At 38.2% G+C, this 13,456-nt stretch overlaps 1 protein-coding gene across 3 annotated transcripts in view; it reads left to right on the top strand.

Moving 5' to 3' along the window:
* Positions 1 to 13,456, top strand: part of LOC148369853 (TOX high mobility group box family member 2-like) — a 170,025-nt gene that overhangs the window by 116,461 nt on the left and 40,108 nt on the right. The gene's annotated exons all lie outside the window — the stretch shown is intronic.

Genomic DNA, 13,456 nt, shown 5'->3' on the forward strand with positions numbered 1-13,456 from the left:
GTTAATACATTTTCTCTTACGCTATCAATTGTAATCTGTATTAGAAAACAAAATGTTAAGTACTCTACAGTAGTACCTCTACTTACAAATGCCTCACGTACGAAAGTTTCAGGTTATGAAATATATGAATGGGAAAATATCACCTCTTGTAACGAAGATTGCCGCTCCCAGAGTTTATCAAACGTAAACAAACTGGCTATGACTTAAATCTGCCTGGCAACTAGTGCACATGTAAGGTCCCGGACAGATTGTTGAAAGCCGGCAAAAGCAGATGTCATTGGATCAGTTTTTCAATAAATGTAAGGCAAAAAGGTAAATAAAATAATAAAATATTTTTATTTCCTTTTTCTTCTTTTTTTTACAATATGTGCCTCTCATTTTATGTTTATTGTACGGTTATCTAATTTTTACTTGTAGTTGTTTCGTTTTCTGATGGTCTTTTATGATTTTTTAAAAATATATCATACTGTACTTTGCTGGGCTTGGAACAGATTACATACAAAATGTGTCTGTACTTTTTCAGGTTACGAAGCTACTTCCAGAATGAACTAAATTTGTAAGTTGGTGCTACTGTATTTACCTAGATTGAGTAAAGAGTATTTAATCATTTCCGATTAATTGATTGTCACTAAAGCAAAAAAGTGTTAAAAATGTCTTAAAATGAGTATCACCTGACACCAAAAAAGACTGACTTAAATTTAGTCATAGAGTTGACACTTATTACAATTTGTCTATTGCATCACTTAAACATTAAACATATTTGATTTATTTAGATTGCACTGATAAATAATCGATTAAATTGCACTAAAAAGGACACTTTTTTAATTACTAGATTTTCTGGAATTGCAATTTTTTTAGGTGTGTTTTGATGGGTAGATAAGCACATACAGACCTTGACTATGATGCAATTATTTGTAAAATAACTGTGTTTACGCACTTGGAGACGACGTTTCTTTTTGTTTTTGTTTTGAGTCCTAGCAATTATTTTCCTAGCCCTTCACGTTTCGTTTTTGGCCGGTCCAATTTCACCGCGTGTGGTTGCTTAAGACCTTTGTTAGTCAAGATTTGGTCACATATTCCTTTGCCATAAAATATAAAGATTGTGAGACTTCTGCATCAGGTGTTTTTGTTTGTCAGAGAAGAACTAGCCAAACAGACCTTGACTACGATGGATTCATGTTTGACTTTTTAAATAAATCGTAGGAAAGCAACATTGTTTTGTTTTTTTACAATACCTGTGTTTATGAATTTGGAGGAGTTTCTGTTTCCTTTTTTTTTCAAGCCAGTAATTATTTACCTTCAAATAGCCCTTTGGGGTAATGTTCCGTTTTTGTATTTCACACCCGCTATTCTCATAAATGGACCGCCATACCAGTAAATCACTGCACAAATACAGATTTGCACACGTGCTGAAAGGGTGCAAGATTTATGTAACACATTCATGTTTCCCACTTTCACATTTTAGTACTACTCTTGCAGAGCCCGACTAATAATAGCCACTAATAATATTTCTTGTTGCCTAGCAACCGCCACAAGTAATAGCTTACTCTGGAAAAATAGATGACCGATAAGAAAGAAAAAGGAGGGGGTTAGAAGTGGGAGTTGGTGGGTTGGTGAGGTTGGGGGGGATTTCAATTCATTTATTATCTCCCGGGACACGAGGAGCTTATTTCTCAGGCAGCGGAATAGGAAAGTAGCCAGTATATTGAGAAATATTTAAAGAAATTGAAAATGACGTTGTTTTCATTTCGTTTCCATTAAGGTTGTTTCATTCGATGCTTCCCCCACAAAGTCAATTAACCTTAGTTTCATACTGATAAGGATATAATAAGTGGGATTGAATTGTGGTCTGCTGAATGCTTGAAGCAAATAAGGGTGAATTAAATAAATCAGGTTCTCGGTCTCAGTGTGACTGGCCATGTAAGATGAAACATCACTTAGGGCTGCATTGACAACCTAAGCAAGGGTTCATACGGGTGCTTGAAATCCCTGAAAATGTTTGAATTTTAATTTTTGTATTTTCAAGATTCGAAAAGTGCTTTAATTTTGGGTAAAGTGCTTGTAATGGCTTGAAATTCTTGCCAATTTTCTGGAAAACATCTGTTTAAAAATGCCGCCAACACCGCTCCATGATGGCTTTGCTTTGCCATTGCATTTGTTCTCCCATTTGTGATTAACGGCAGCTGGCATCAGTTTGTTTGGCATGTTTCATCTAAACAGAGCAGATTGTCTATTGATTATACTATGGACATTAAGGGCCATGCAAAATAATAAGGTACCCTTTTCCGGTGGTAAAATGTAATTGGACGATCTTCTTGCAACTTAAAATGTGATTTACACTTTTTTGACATTTTTACCCAATATGAAGAGATAAATTTGTCTCAAAATCAAATAGACTTGTGCTTTACTTAAGTTCTAAGAATTATTTCTTTATTAATGCACACGCAAGATTAAAAATTGGAAATGTAAACATCACATATACTATAGCTGTGGCTCTGCAAATGCATTATTCACGCTGGATTCCTATTTTAATGGTATTGTAAATATTACAAATTTGTCTTTGGAAGTCCTTTGAAAGGTACTGGAATTTGAACATGAAAAAGGTGTACGAACCCTGAAAAGTGTTAATCGCTTGCTGGCCATCATTCGCCATAAGTTGAAAAAGAAGCAAATAAAAGGCTATAGCTTAAGGATACACTTCTCTGCAAAAAAAGCTATCCTTCAGTGCACAAATAAACTCTCTTCAAGTACAAGCTCAGCTGGAGCAGCAGATTCGTGTTTTCTCAGGGGATGTTGTTGCTGGTTTTTGTACAACATGTAGCCTAAGGCTAAAGCTCTGTAAACTTCTCCTTGCTTTGGGATTCTCTTTCTCAGTGGCATCGATCCTACAGCAAGCCGAGTTAAATCATTTCACGAATGAGAGCAGTGGTTTGACCACCATCATCCTGCTTAGGCACAAAATGTTCACTTTAAACGGCGCCACACAAAAGTCCAATTCACCCTGGCTGCCTCTTCCTATGATCGGGACTCTGCATGCAGAACACGTATTAGCTGCTAAATCACAAGATGTGATGCATATTGATGCCGAGGCACGAGCCATTTGAATGGGATCTAAATCAAACCTTGTATGGTCTTCTTTTTATTGCGATGCAGAAGTCATTTGAACGTTGCTTGATGTAATGTTTTCAAGGACCCTTTAATTCTTCAAAACCGGAAATACAAAGTTTTAACATTGACATAAATTAAAGCATTGTTCTATTTTGTTCAAGAGAAAGCTAGGTTCTGTTAGTGCTCATACTCAGGAGCAAAGCATGTTCAATATTGATATCAATTGGAGGTTAGATTTTAGGCCCGAACCCACCTGAATTTCTGGCCTGGGTTGAGCCTAACCTGTCAATCATTATGATCGATTCGGACCGGGCTTCTCTGTCATCCACCCGCCATTGTTTTTTTTTGTTTTTTTATCTATGCCCTCTCGCTCTCTCTTAAAGTCCAGTGCTATATTCTTAAGGACGTACTGACGCTTTGGTTTAAGAGCTCATTTTTAACCTGTCCAAATGACAGACAGCCTTAAAATATTCCCTTCAACGCTTAAAAAAATCTGTCAATAATGGAGATTTGTCTGTTAGTTTAACCACTGCAGAAACAGAAATAAAGTTGCAAATGTTTATACTCTCTTGTTTAACTTAGATTTCTTTACAAAAGAGAGGCTTTAATTTGTTATCATAAACCACTACTGCTACTCAAGTGTTATTAGGGGGCCACCGGCCAACCTCAGAACAGAAAGTCTGTATATATCCGCATATAAGCTTATATTGCATATAAGTGACCCCCTAAGACTGTTTCAAAATAGCCACATACTAATAGAACTGTTTACCCAAAATATTAATAAAATATGTACCTAAACATGAATTATTATGCTGGTAAAAAAAGCTAAAAATATAGAATTTTCCAACCATTTCCTTTATCTTCCACCAGTGATTTTATGGCAGACACTTGTACATTGTTTTTGGAATTTGCAATCATCTTCTACTCTATAATTGTTGTCACTGTTTTCCACTTTTCCTTCAATTTATTACCGTCTTGGGACAATATTTTGGGCAAAAAAAAAGTAAATAAAACCAACAAAGTCACAATAAAATTAGATGCGGTCCCTCTCAAACACAATTGGCACAGCGCCGGTTGACCGAACTGGAAGAATAGATAGCGCAAGGCATAATCGCCATTCAGTGCTAATTGACCCTCCGTTTTTTTTCTTGTTACTATTTTATTTTACTTTGCCAATGCAAAGGACCCAGCCCACCAAGTGAGAAACACCGCTAGTTATCCACCGTAGTACATAAACAATTATGTTCATTTGTATTGTATTGCATATCGTTATATTTTGCATGTGGCCATAAACTTGTAGCTGGTTAGTGTGCCACTCTCCTGTCGATGCCTGACACTGAGTGCTATTTAGAGCCTTGCTCCCAATGTAAAAGCCCCATCCCTTCCATGCTGACCCTACGCGATTAGCGATTGTGACTCACAGCAGAACGATATTGGACCCGGATAAGTGCAAACTATGAAATGTAGCATGTAGAATTCCATTCTCATCCTTCACTTTCAAAATGCCTGCCAACCAGGGAAGAGGTGGCACTCTCGGGTCTTGTGTTCAACAAGCCCCCTGATCATTCAGGCCTGCTTGAGGCTTCTGTCGGGTTTTGTGTGCAAGGGATGCCAGCAAGCTCTAACTCTTTGATAAGATAAAGCAGTAGAGACGCTCGCTAGCAGATGCTAATGAGGGGTCGTGGAAGGGCCCAAAATAGCGTTTTAAGGGGCACAGTGGCGTTTAAATATTGAAACACTGCACCGGCCCTAGTCTCATTACTGCTATAATGAGGCGTGTTAAGGGAGGCCAAAGCCACAACTGCCAATAAAACAGCTGCCGGTTTAGCAACTTTATGCCACACACTCGGCTCGCAGGACTGCCACTCGTTCTGATGTTGGATTCAGAAATGTTTGCGGTTTAACAATCCTGTAAAATCTGCCTAAAATTCCAATCCAAGACATACCTAAATAAATGTAATCCGGAGGTTGAACTGTTTGGATAATCTGGACGGTGTTTTTCTCTTTTAAACGGTAACACTCTGAAGTTTTGTCCCCAACTGAATTAATCACTCCAAGTGTCTTTTTATTTTGTACAGAAATGCAGAGAGCACTTTCGAATGCAGCACAACGCAATCAAAGCATAGCATTGCGTTTCTGTGTGTGTGTTAACGCATGTGTCAGAGATTGTCATAGTCACTGATCGCGACAAGGTTATGTTAGCTTGATTCCATTCGACTTCATTTACTGTAATCTGACAGGAAATTTATTTTGCATCACTTGGCATTTAGGACAGAAGCGACAGTGGAGGGAATACTCATTTTAAAACTGTGACACGAAATCGATGCATCCGGCTATATTTTTTTGCGGCTTTGAGATTGTTTGATCAAGACCGAAAGAGGCAATTAAAAGAACCCAGTTACAGCGAAAAACATCATGTCTTCACAAACGTGGAGACGAGAGAAAGTCACACTAAATGACTTCATACCGTTGCTGGAAATCCTGAAATATACTTGAATTCTAATTTAGTGTTATCAGGGAAGTCCATTTTTTTTTACCCTCAAACCTTTTTGAAACCAGAGTTGAACATACTCATTGGCCATGATTGGGGCAAGAAAACTTGTACACCCTTTATTCAGTATGATTTCCTAAAACTTTTTTTGAGAAAACATGTTTACATAATTTCTGTCAAGGTTTGTACGGGTGCTTAATATCCTTGAAAATACTTCAATTTTAACGGTGTGTGTTCAAGGATTGAATAATGCTTGAATTTTGGGTAAGTGCATGTAAATTCTTGAAATTGTTGCCATGTTACTTAACAAGTCCGTTTAAAAATGATGCCGATACTGCTTTCCAGTGGCTTTGCTTTGCCATAGTATTTTTTCTTCCCCCGTTATTAACGACAGCTGGTATTACCGGTAGTTTGTATTGCATTATCCTATCTTCCCCCTAGTGTGTTGCACTCAAGAGTTCAGGTGAATAATACATCTAAACAAGGCACTATGAAAGTGTACTATTGCAATGATTACATATCAATTATGGACATTTATTTTGGGCCATGCGAATAAGGTAGCGTTCCCCTGTTGTAAATTGTATTGGGAAGAAGTTTTTGCAACTTTAAATTGTCATGATTTATCAATTGCCGTCACCTGCGCTGACTCTTTCAGCCCCAGCAGCCACCTGTTCCCTAAGTAGTCATCGTCCTATTTAAGCACGTCATTCTCGTTCACTCCTTGTCAGTCCGTTAGCGAACCCCTGCACATGCAAGGCAAGCATTTTTGACACTGGCTCCCGGTTTGTTCCCGACCTGTCCCTGTATCCTGCTCAATTTTGTCCCCGTTCCCTGTATTGATCCCCTGTCTTTGCCTTCCCAATCACATCCGGTTACCTGACTTCTGATCCACGCTTCGTCTCCCGTCCCGGCTACCCGACTTGTTCCGATCTCCGATCCACGCTCCGTCTCCCGTCCCGACTGCCCGACTTGTTGCCATCACCGATCCACTCTAAGTCTCCCGTCCTGACTGCCCGACTTGTTCCCATCGCCGATCCACGCTCCGTCTCCCGTCCAGGCTCCCCGACTTGTTCCGATCTCAGATCCACGCTCCGTCTCCCGTCCCGGCTGCCCAACTTGTTCCGATCTCCGATCCATGCTCTGTCTCCTGTCCCGACTGCCCGACTTGTTTCCATCACTGATCCACGCTCCGTCTCCCGTCCCGGCTGCCCAACCTGTTCCGATCTCTGACCACGCTGCGTTCTCCCGTCCCGGCTACCCGACTTGTTCCGATATCTGACCACGCTTCGTTCGCGAGGGCTTTCCACTCCAGCGAGCACCGCGTCGCGGTCTTTTCATCTCGCCCTGACTCTCTCTGTCCCTCAATAAAGCATTGTGTTACGCGTTTGGGTCCCCTGCTTGTCCTGTACGTGACAGTAAATGTAATATACATTTTACACCACATCTACGTGGGAAACTACTTGTTTCAAAAAGAAATATATTTGCTATCTACTCAAGATTCAAATTCATGTCATGATAAAATCACACACAAGAGTAAAATCACATATGTAAATGTATGGCCCTGCAAAGATAGACGATTGACACTGGATTACTTCTTTAGATGGTACTAGAGAAACTGCGATGTTGGTTTTGAAAGTCCTAAAAAAGTGCTTGAATTTGGTAATGGCATAGGTTTGGGAACCCTGCATATAAGACAAGGGCAAAAGAACACCTTTAACATCAATTATTAAAAAAAATCACTCTTTTTTGTTTTTAAGTGGCATCAAGTTGCAGTTTGCACTTTTCACATGTTCTTTGCTTGCTTGGATTACTTGTTTTTATTGAAACAGCTGTCTTTATTTCCAAAGGTTTCAGACATATCTCATATGACCTGCATGCTCTGCTGCCTTTTCACTGGGGCAGATATGACATCTTGGTGACATTCACAGATAAATCACTTTTTGGAGCGGGAGTCTTTTCATTTTATTAAAAAAAGGAGAGACAGATGCCCTTCGCTGTGTTACACTCCGACACAGGGCAAACAATGTGTCTTGTGGCTGTCAAGAGAAATGACGGCAAGATAATTGGAGGGGCGTTCATTTTTCATTTAAACTGAAACAAATAAGCTTTCTAAAAGAAGAGTGAATCAAAAAAGAGCTTCATTTTGCAGCATTCTATTGTGCACGCTTCCGAATAATGAATTGGAGTATTAGCGGACTGAGAATTGAAAATAAATGCACATTCATTGGCGTGCATGAATATTCATGGTACTAATGCAAACAACCTTAGGGGACTGTTAGGACTGATGAATATTTAAAACAGTTTGGTCACAGCAATTTGAATGCTTCTTTACAGCTGATTCTCTGGGAACATGATGTACAATGGTAACAATTTGAGGAAAAATGATAAGAGGTTATCAATTATCCATTTGGAGAGCAACACCCCTTGTTTGCATTGCGCTTTTGTTTCGGTTCATATAAAGAGACTTTGACGAAGGGCAAGAGAAAAACAGCACATTTGTTGGTGAATCAGTCATTAAAGGATTGAATAAGAATAGAAGAGTACAGTAATCCCTTGCCATATCGCAGTTCACTTATTGCAGTTTTGCTACTTTGCAGATTTTCATCATGCATTGTGGTCTGCATTTTCATTGGCTAAACAGTCGCCCCGCTCCTTTTATGCCTGTGTCTGCCTGTGTCCTGAGGTGTTCACCTACGTAAAAAAAACCTTGATAAACCTACATTACGTACACCCAATTTTTTTTCAATTTCATGTTTTTTCTAAAAGCCATCATGTCATTAAAGAAAACAAACGCTCTAGCCCAACAAAAGAACTGACGGCCGGGACAAAGAGGCAGAGGAAGAGGCTATCGCCAACCAATTTGGACTGCTAAAGAAGGGTTGAAGCAGTTTTCCATAACTTCAACATAATTGCGAATAGATACCTGAAGTAAAAACTTAATGTCCTGAAATAATTTCTGCCCAATTGTGCACCACTTGCATGCAGCAAAATTATTTACAAAATTCTAATTTGGCAGCACAGATTTTTTTTGTTTGAAAAAAAATGTCTGTAAGGTGCAGGGTTTTTTTTGTTAAACAAATGTAAATTACGTTTTTTATTGGTTTCAATGTGAACAAAAGCAAAAGTGTATAATTTGTATAAATCTGTATAATTTGGTTTGATCAACTGGCATGCCCTAAAAGAGCTCTAAACCCCATTATGTTGCATTCATTAATTACTTTTTTATTGTGAAGGGCTTTTGTTCGTGAAAGATTAGAGCAAATTGTCGAATACAGATTTGTTTTTTAATTAATCATGAAATTTCCATTTAGGGCTCTTCAGTATAATGACAACATGATGTTGTTGGTTTTTATCTTCTTAATATAAATGAAAAGTTGAGTGACACACTGAAAGAGGTCACAGGTCACTTTCATCTTTCCAACAAGTTGTTGAATGATTTAACACCAAAAATCATCAAAAAGAAAATTCAATGCTTCTCAAATTCAGATGTTAACTGAACCAGGAAAACCAGTTTGATGACTTAATCCAGCCCACATAAATGTCTGAGTATTTCAGAAAAATGACAGAGCCTCTAGTTAAATTTTGATCTGATGTAGTCTAGTCGTATTGCCCATACCCCGCTAAAACTTTTGTTTTGTATTTTATTTTTTATTCATTTTAAACTAGTAAGATAATTGAGGCAAAAACATATTGTTTTCATTGCTCCCACTACAGTTTGTATAGTGTGGTGAGTTGGGTCAGATGTAAAACTGCATTTACTCAACTGTTAAAATAAACGACCTAACAAATTCAATGCCAAACGCGAAAGCCCCTTTCTTTCCCCATCGTTTGTGAATAAATGCGTTTTCCCTTGATTATTATACGCAAGGGAGGCTACTAAAGGAGTCTAAATAACAAAGCATTATTTTTAAAATTCCAGTAAGCTAAAATTTCAAGTTGACATTCCTTTACTGATTTGTAAGACCAGAAGGTCTGGATCCGGCCCCAGAGCCAAACTTTGGCATACCTCCTTTAAATCTTGCTTAGTAACCACTGATTAACCCAAGTTATTATTTCAACGATTAAAAGGGAAAAAAATCTGACAGCTGTTATCTGATGTGCGGCGAGCAAAAATGCTGACAAATGACTGAAAGATGTGCCAGTGTTGATAAAGGCTTGTATTGTACACATGCAAATCGAAGGTTTTATACTGTTTTAATAGGAATACCTTTTCAACGATAAACAGGCTGAGCCAATAGAGTGGTGCGGTACAAGTGCAAACATACAAAAACACATTCAAACAAATGCTCATTTATCAAGAGGAGGGATTCCTCACGCAAGGGGTCAGTTGCGACTAGCAACAGATACAAATAAGGCAATCCTTAAAGCACACTGGTTCTCAATCGCTTTAAGGTCAGGACACACCATTTTACTCTAATGACAAGCTGCAACCCAAATCATCAAAAAAAGTTCCACTAATCAAATTTATCTAAGGAAAGGATTAAACAGGATTTAAACAGAGACATAATTTAGTTACCTTTCAAAAAAACAACAACAAAATGACCAGCAAAAAACAAAACAACTTAAAGTACCGTATGAACTTACATATAAGCCTATACGAAATGAGCTTCAAAATAGCCACAACCTAAAATATTAATAAAGTGTGTACCTAAAAATACATACACATTTAATCATGTAGGTAATACAGATTAATATAGTGGTATTTTTTTTTTTAATATTACATTTTAAAACCAGTCACTGTACATTCTAGCTGTGCTTCATCTCATACACCATTTTCGTATTTCGTAATTGTTTCCTTCTATGACTCAATCACTGCTTCACACTTTTTCTTCCACTTATCACTTACTTCCTTGGGACGCATTATTATGAGCAGAAAAAGGAAAAAAGACAACAAAATTACAATAAAAGGAGATGTAGTCTTTCTCAAACATACAATTGACTGAACACGTAGAAAAAATCGAGCAGGGCATTATTTTTTTTTTTTTTCTTCCTCTTTATTTTGCCACGGTAGAGGCCCACAAATCAGTTGAGAAACACCGCTTTAGCCGGCGTCTTTGACAAAAAACATACGTTGCTCATTTGCTATCATCGTGGAACTAAAATGATTAATTGTGTATTGCGTCTGCCCTAAGTGAAATGAAACACAAACATGTAAGGATTTGAAAAACTGGCTTCTGTCGAGAGTTTACATCTTAAATGGTTATGCTGAGCTTTGGAGAATCCCTCACCGCCTCGACTGTTTCCTTTGTGGGTTCAGAGCGATAGCTCGTCCCTCTCGTCAGCAACGTTACGCTAATTAGGCGCGCCACAAAGTCAGCCTGTGGGGATAATGTGCCATTATTAGAGTCATTTGTTTCAATTAAACACGCTGTGATTCTACAATAGCTAGGCGCAGCCCAGTGCAGGAAAATCATTACTCTTGCCCAAGGAACCTGTGAGGTTTGGGACAGAAGAGCGCGGTGGCCTCCTGCTGCCAGGGTTCATAAATGTAATCAAGGTTTCCTTGTTTCTGGATGTAAGGGCAAAGCATTTGCTTGTCGCCCTGAAGAGATAATTAGGGATCTGTTTTTCAATAATTTAACCTGGGCTGTGTAGACTGGCTAACCCCTGACTGGAGAGGATTTGCTGACTACTTCCTGTATTTATTTGTGAAATCCCTTGCTGTATCGCGGTTTACCTGTTTTGTGTTCTGATTGGCTAAACAGGGAAGATGATTACTATCGCCAACAACGTTAGACTTTTTGACCCTCTTAACTTGTTCCAGAGCCACATACAAGTCTTTGGCGCTCCCTAATGGCTCCCTAGCGCAGTTTGATCATGGAAAAATATATGGTTTTTGTAGGACAGTACCTGCAGGTAAATATAGTTTTCCATAACATACACATGATGGCGTTACCATGTAAAGTGAATTGTGTCCTTAAGTTATACAGATGTGCCATAAAACTGAAAGATTATTATTAAAATTATAATTTGACGGAACAAAAGTTATCCGTCAAAAAAAGTTTATGAATACAGTACTTTTATTTGCTAAACAAATCTTGAGTCTGCATTCTTTTTTTCTTGAGTAATAAAAGAGTAAATAAATTAATGAATGAAATGATCTGCATTTATATAGCTCTTTTCAAGTCAAGACTTCCCAAAGCGCTTGAATAAATAAAGGTTTCTTCTTTGCGGGTTTTAACTATCGCTGGACGTTTTTGGAACGCAACCGCTGCGAAAAATGAGGGATTACTGTACAACACACAGGTTAGAGTTCAGCACACTCACTTCCGTGACCCAAGTTCAAATCCCGTTGTGATAATACGGTAAAACCTGGTGTATAACACCCACCTGAATGTAGAGTTGAAAAAAAGCATGTTATAGACAATTACGATGGGTAGTAATGTACACTTGTGTATAACGCGCACTCCTTTTTTTTCATTAGAAATCGGTATCAATTTTTTTTTTACGTTTTCCCTGCTCAAACTTTGCTGTTGGGTACAAGACGATTCAAACCTAGGTTGTGGTGGTAAAAGCACCAAATTCTTACTCCTGGACCAGTGGTGGTATAGATGACAAATAAAAAGGCAGTAGATTTTGTCACATTGTCACACTATTTTCACAGTGTTGTCACGGTACTAGAGAGAAATGTATTTTGTTGTTCATTTCACATGTTACAATTACAATAAACATGTCACTTACAGTGCTTAGAATAGAAAAAGAAAATAGAATAGAAAAGTGAACTATCAATATTAGCCAATCAAATACCCTCAAAATAATATTGTACCTGTAGAGCAGGGGTCGGGAACCTTTTTGACTCAAAGAGCCATAAAAGCAAAATATATCAATTTTATTTTGGGAATGAGCCACACCATATATTATGAGACAAATTTACTAAATTGCTAAACCCGCGCCCCAGACAAAAGCTTAGTCTTCAGCACATTTATTTTTGATGATTTGATAAAAATTATGAAAAGAGAATAATGCCAGAGCCCGTGTCCCAAAATCAACAAACATACCACTTTAAACATGTCTCTTTCTTGCAATTACTCAAGATCGGTTAAACTCATTTTGACCCTTTTTTTCATACATATTGGTTTCAAAACCAGATGTAAGCAGTTATTTTGTAAAAACGTCTCAACATTCTGCAAACAGGGAGCCTGATGTTCTTATCTATGGCGCAGACAGCGAAGGGCGAGAGATGGGAGGGAGTGCTTGCACTTTTTGCATAGCTCCACCCATCCCTCCCACTCACCCAATCAAAAAACTTTAAGTTCTCTTCTGGTGTTTTGGCGGATTTACAGTTTGTTCTGTGGATTCATCATAAGGTATCTGAACACTGAAGACAGATAATATAGTGATGTTTTATATAACGGATTATTTAGCGTTGTACAGCCAGAACGAGTTTTTTTTTTTTTTTTGTGACACCTTGACTGTAAACTGTAGTGAAAAACGTGCCCTATATATACTGCAAAGTACTGCCACACTGTTAACTTTGGTTTGGCTCTGCGTGTATCTGAACAGGATTAGTAACTCATGTTTTGGACGAGATGGAGAAAATTTGCATGCAATCAAATTTGTTTCTGAGCCACAGGTACTCATAGAAAGAGCCATATATGGCTCGCGAGCCATAGGCCCGACCCCTGCTGTAGAGTAAAAGATAGGATCCTCCAACAGTGTTTTCCAACCTTTCTGAGCCAAGGCAAATATATTTGATTTTAAAACTTCGAGGCACATTGTTCATTGAAGATTTTTAATATTAATTCCTGGCACCAAATTATTTTTTTAAAGGTCAAATTATCATTTTGCCTTATAAACATTTTGTTATCTTTTGTGGTCACCATGACTCAGTGAGTAAAGCAATTTACTGATTTTGTA

Source organism: Urocampus carinirostris, chromosome 3, assembly GCF_059441175.1.
Source record: "Urocampus carinirostris isolate Australia breed hairy pipefish chromosome 3, RoL_Ucar_1.0, whole genome shotgun sequence".
In the NCBI taxonomy this organism is placed as follows: domain Eukaryota; kingdom Metazoa; phylum Chordata; class Actinopteri; order Syngnathiformes; family Syngnathidae; genus Urocampus; species Urocampus carinirostris.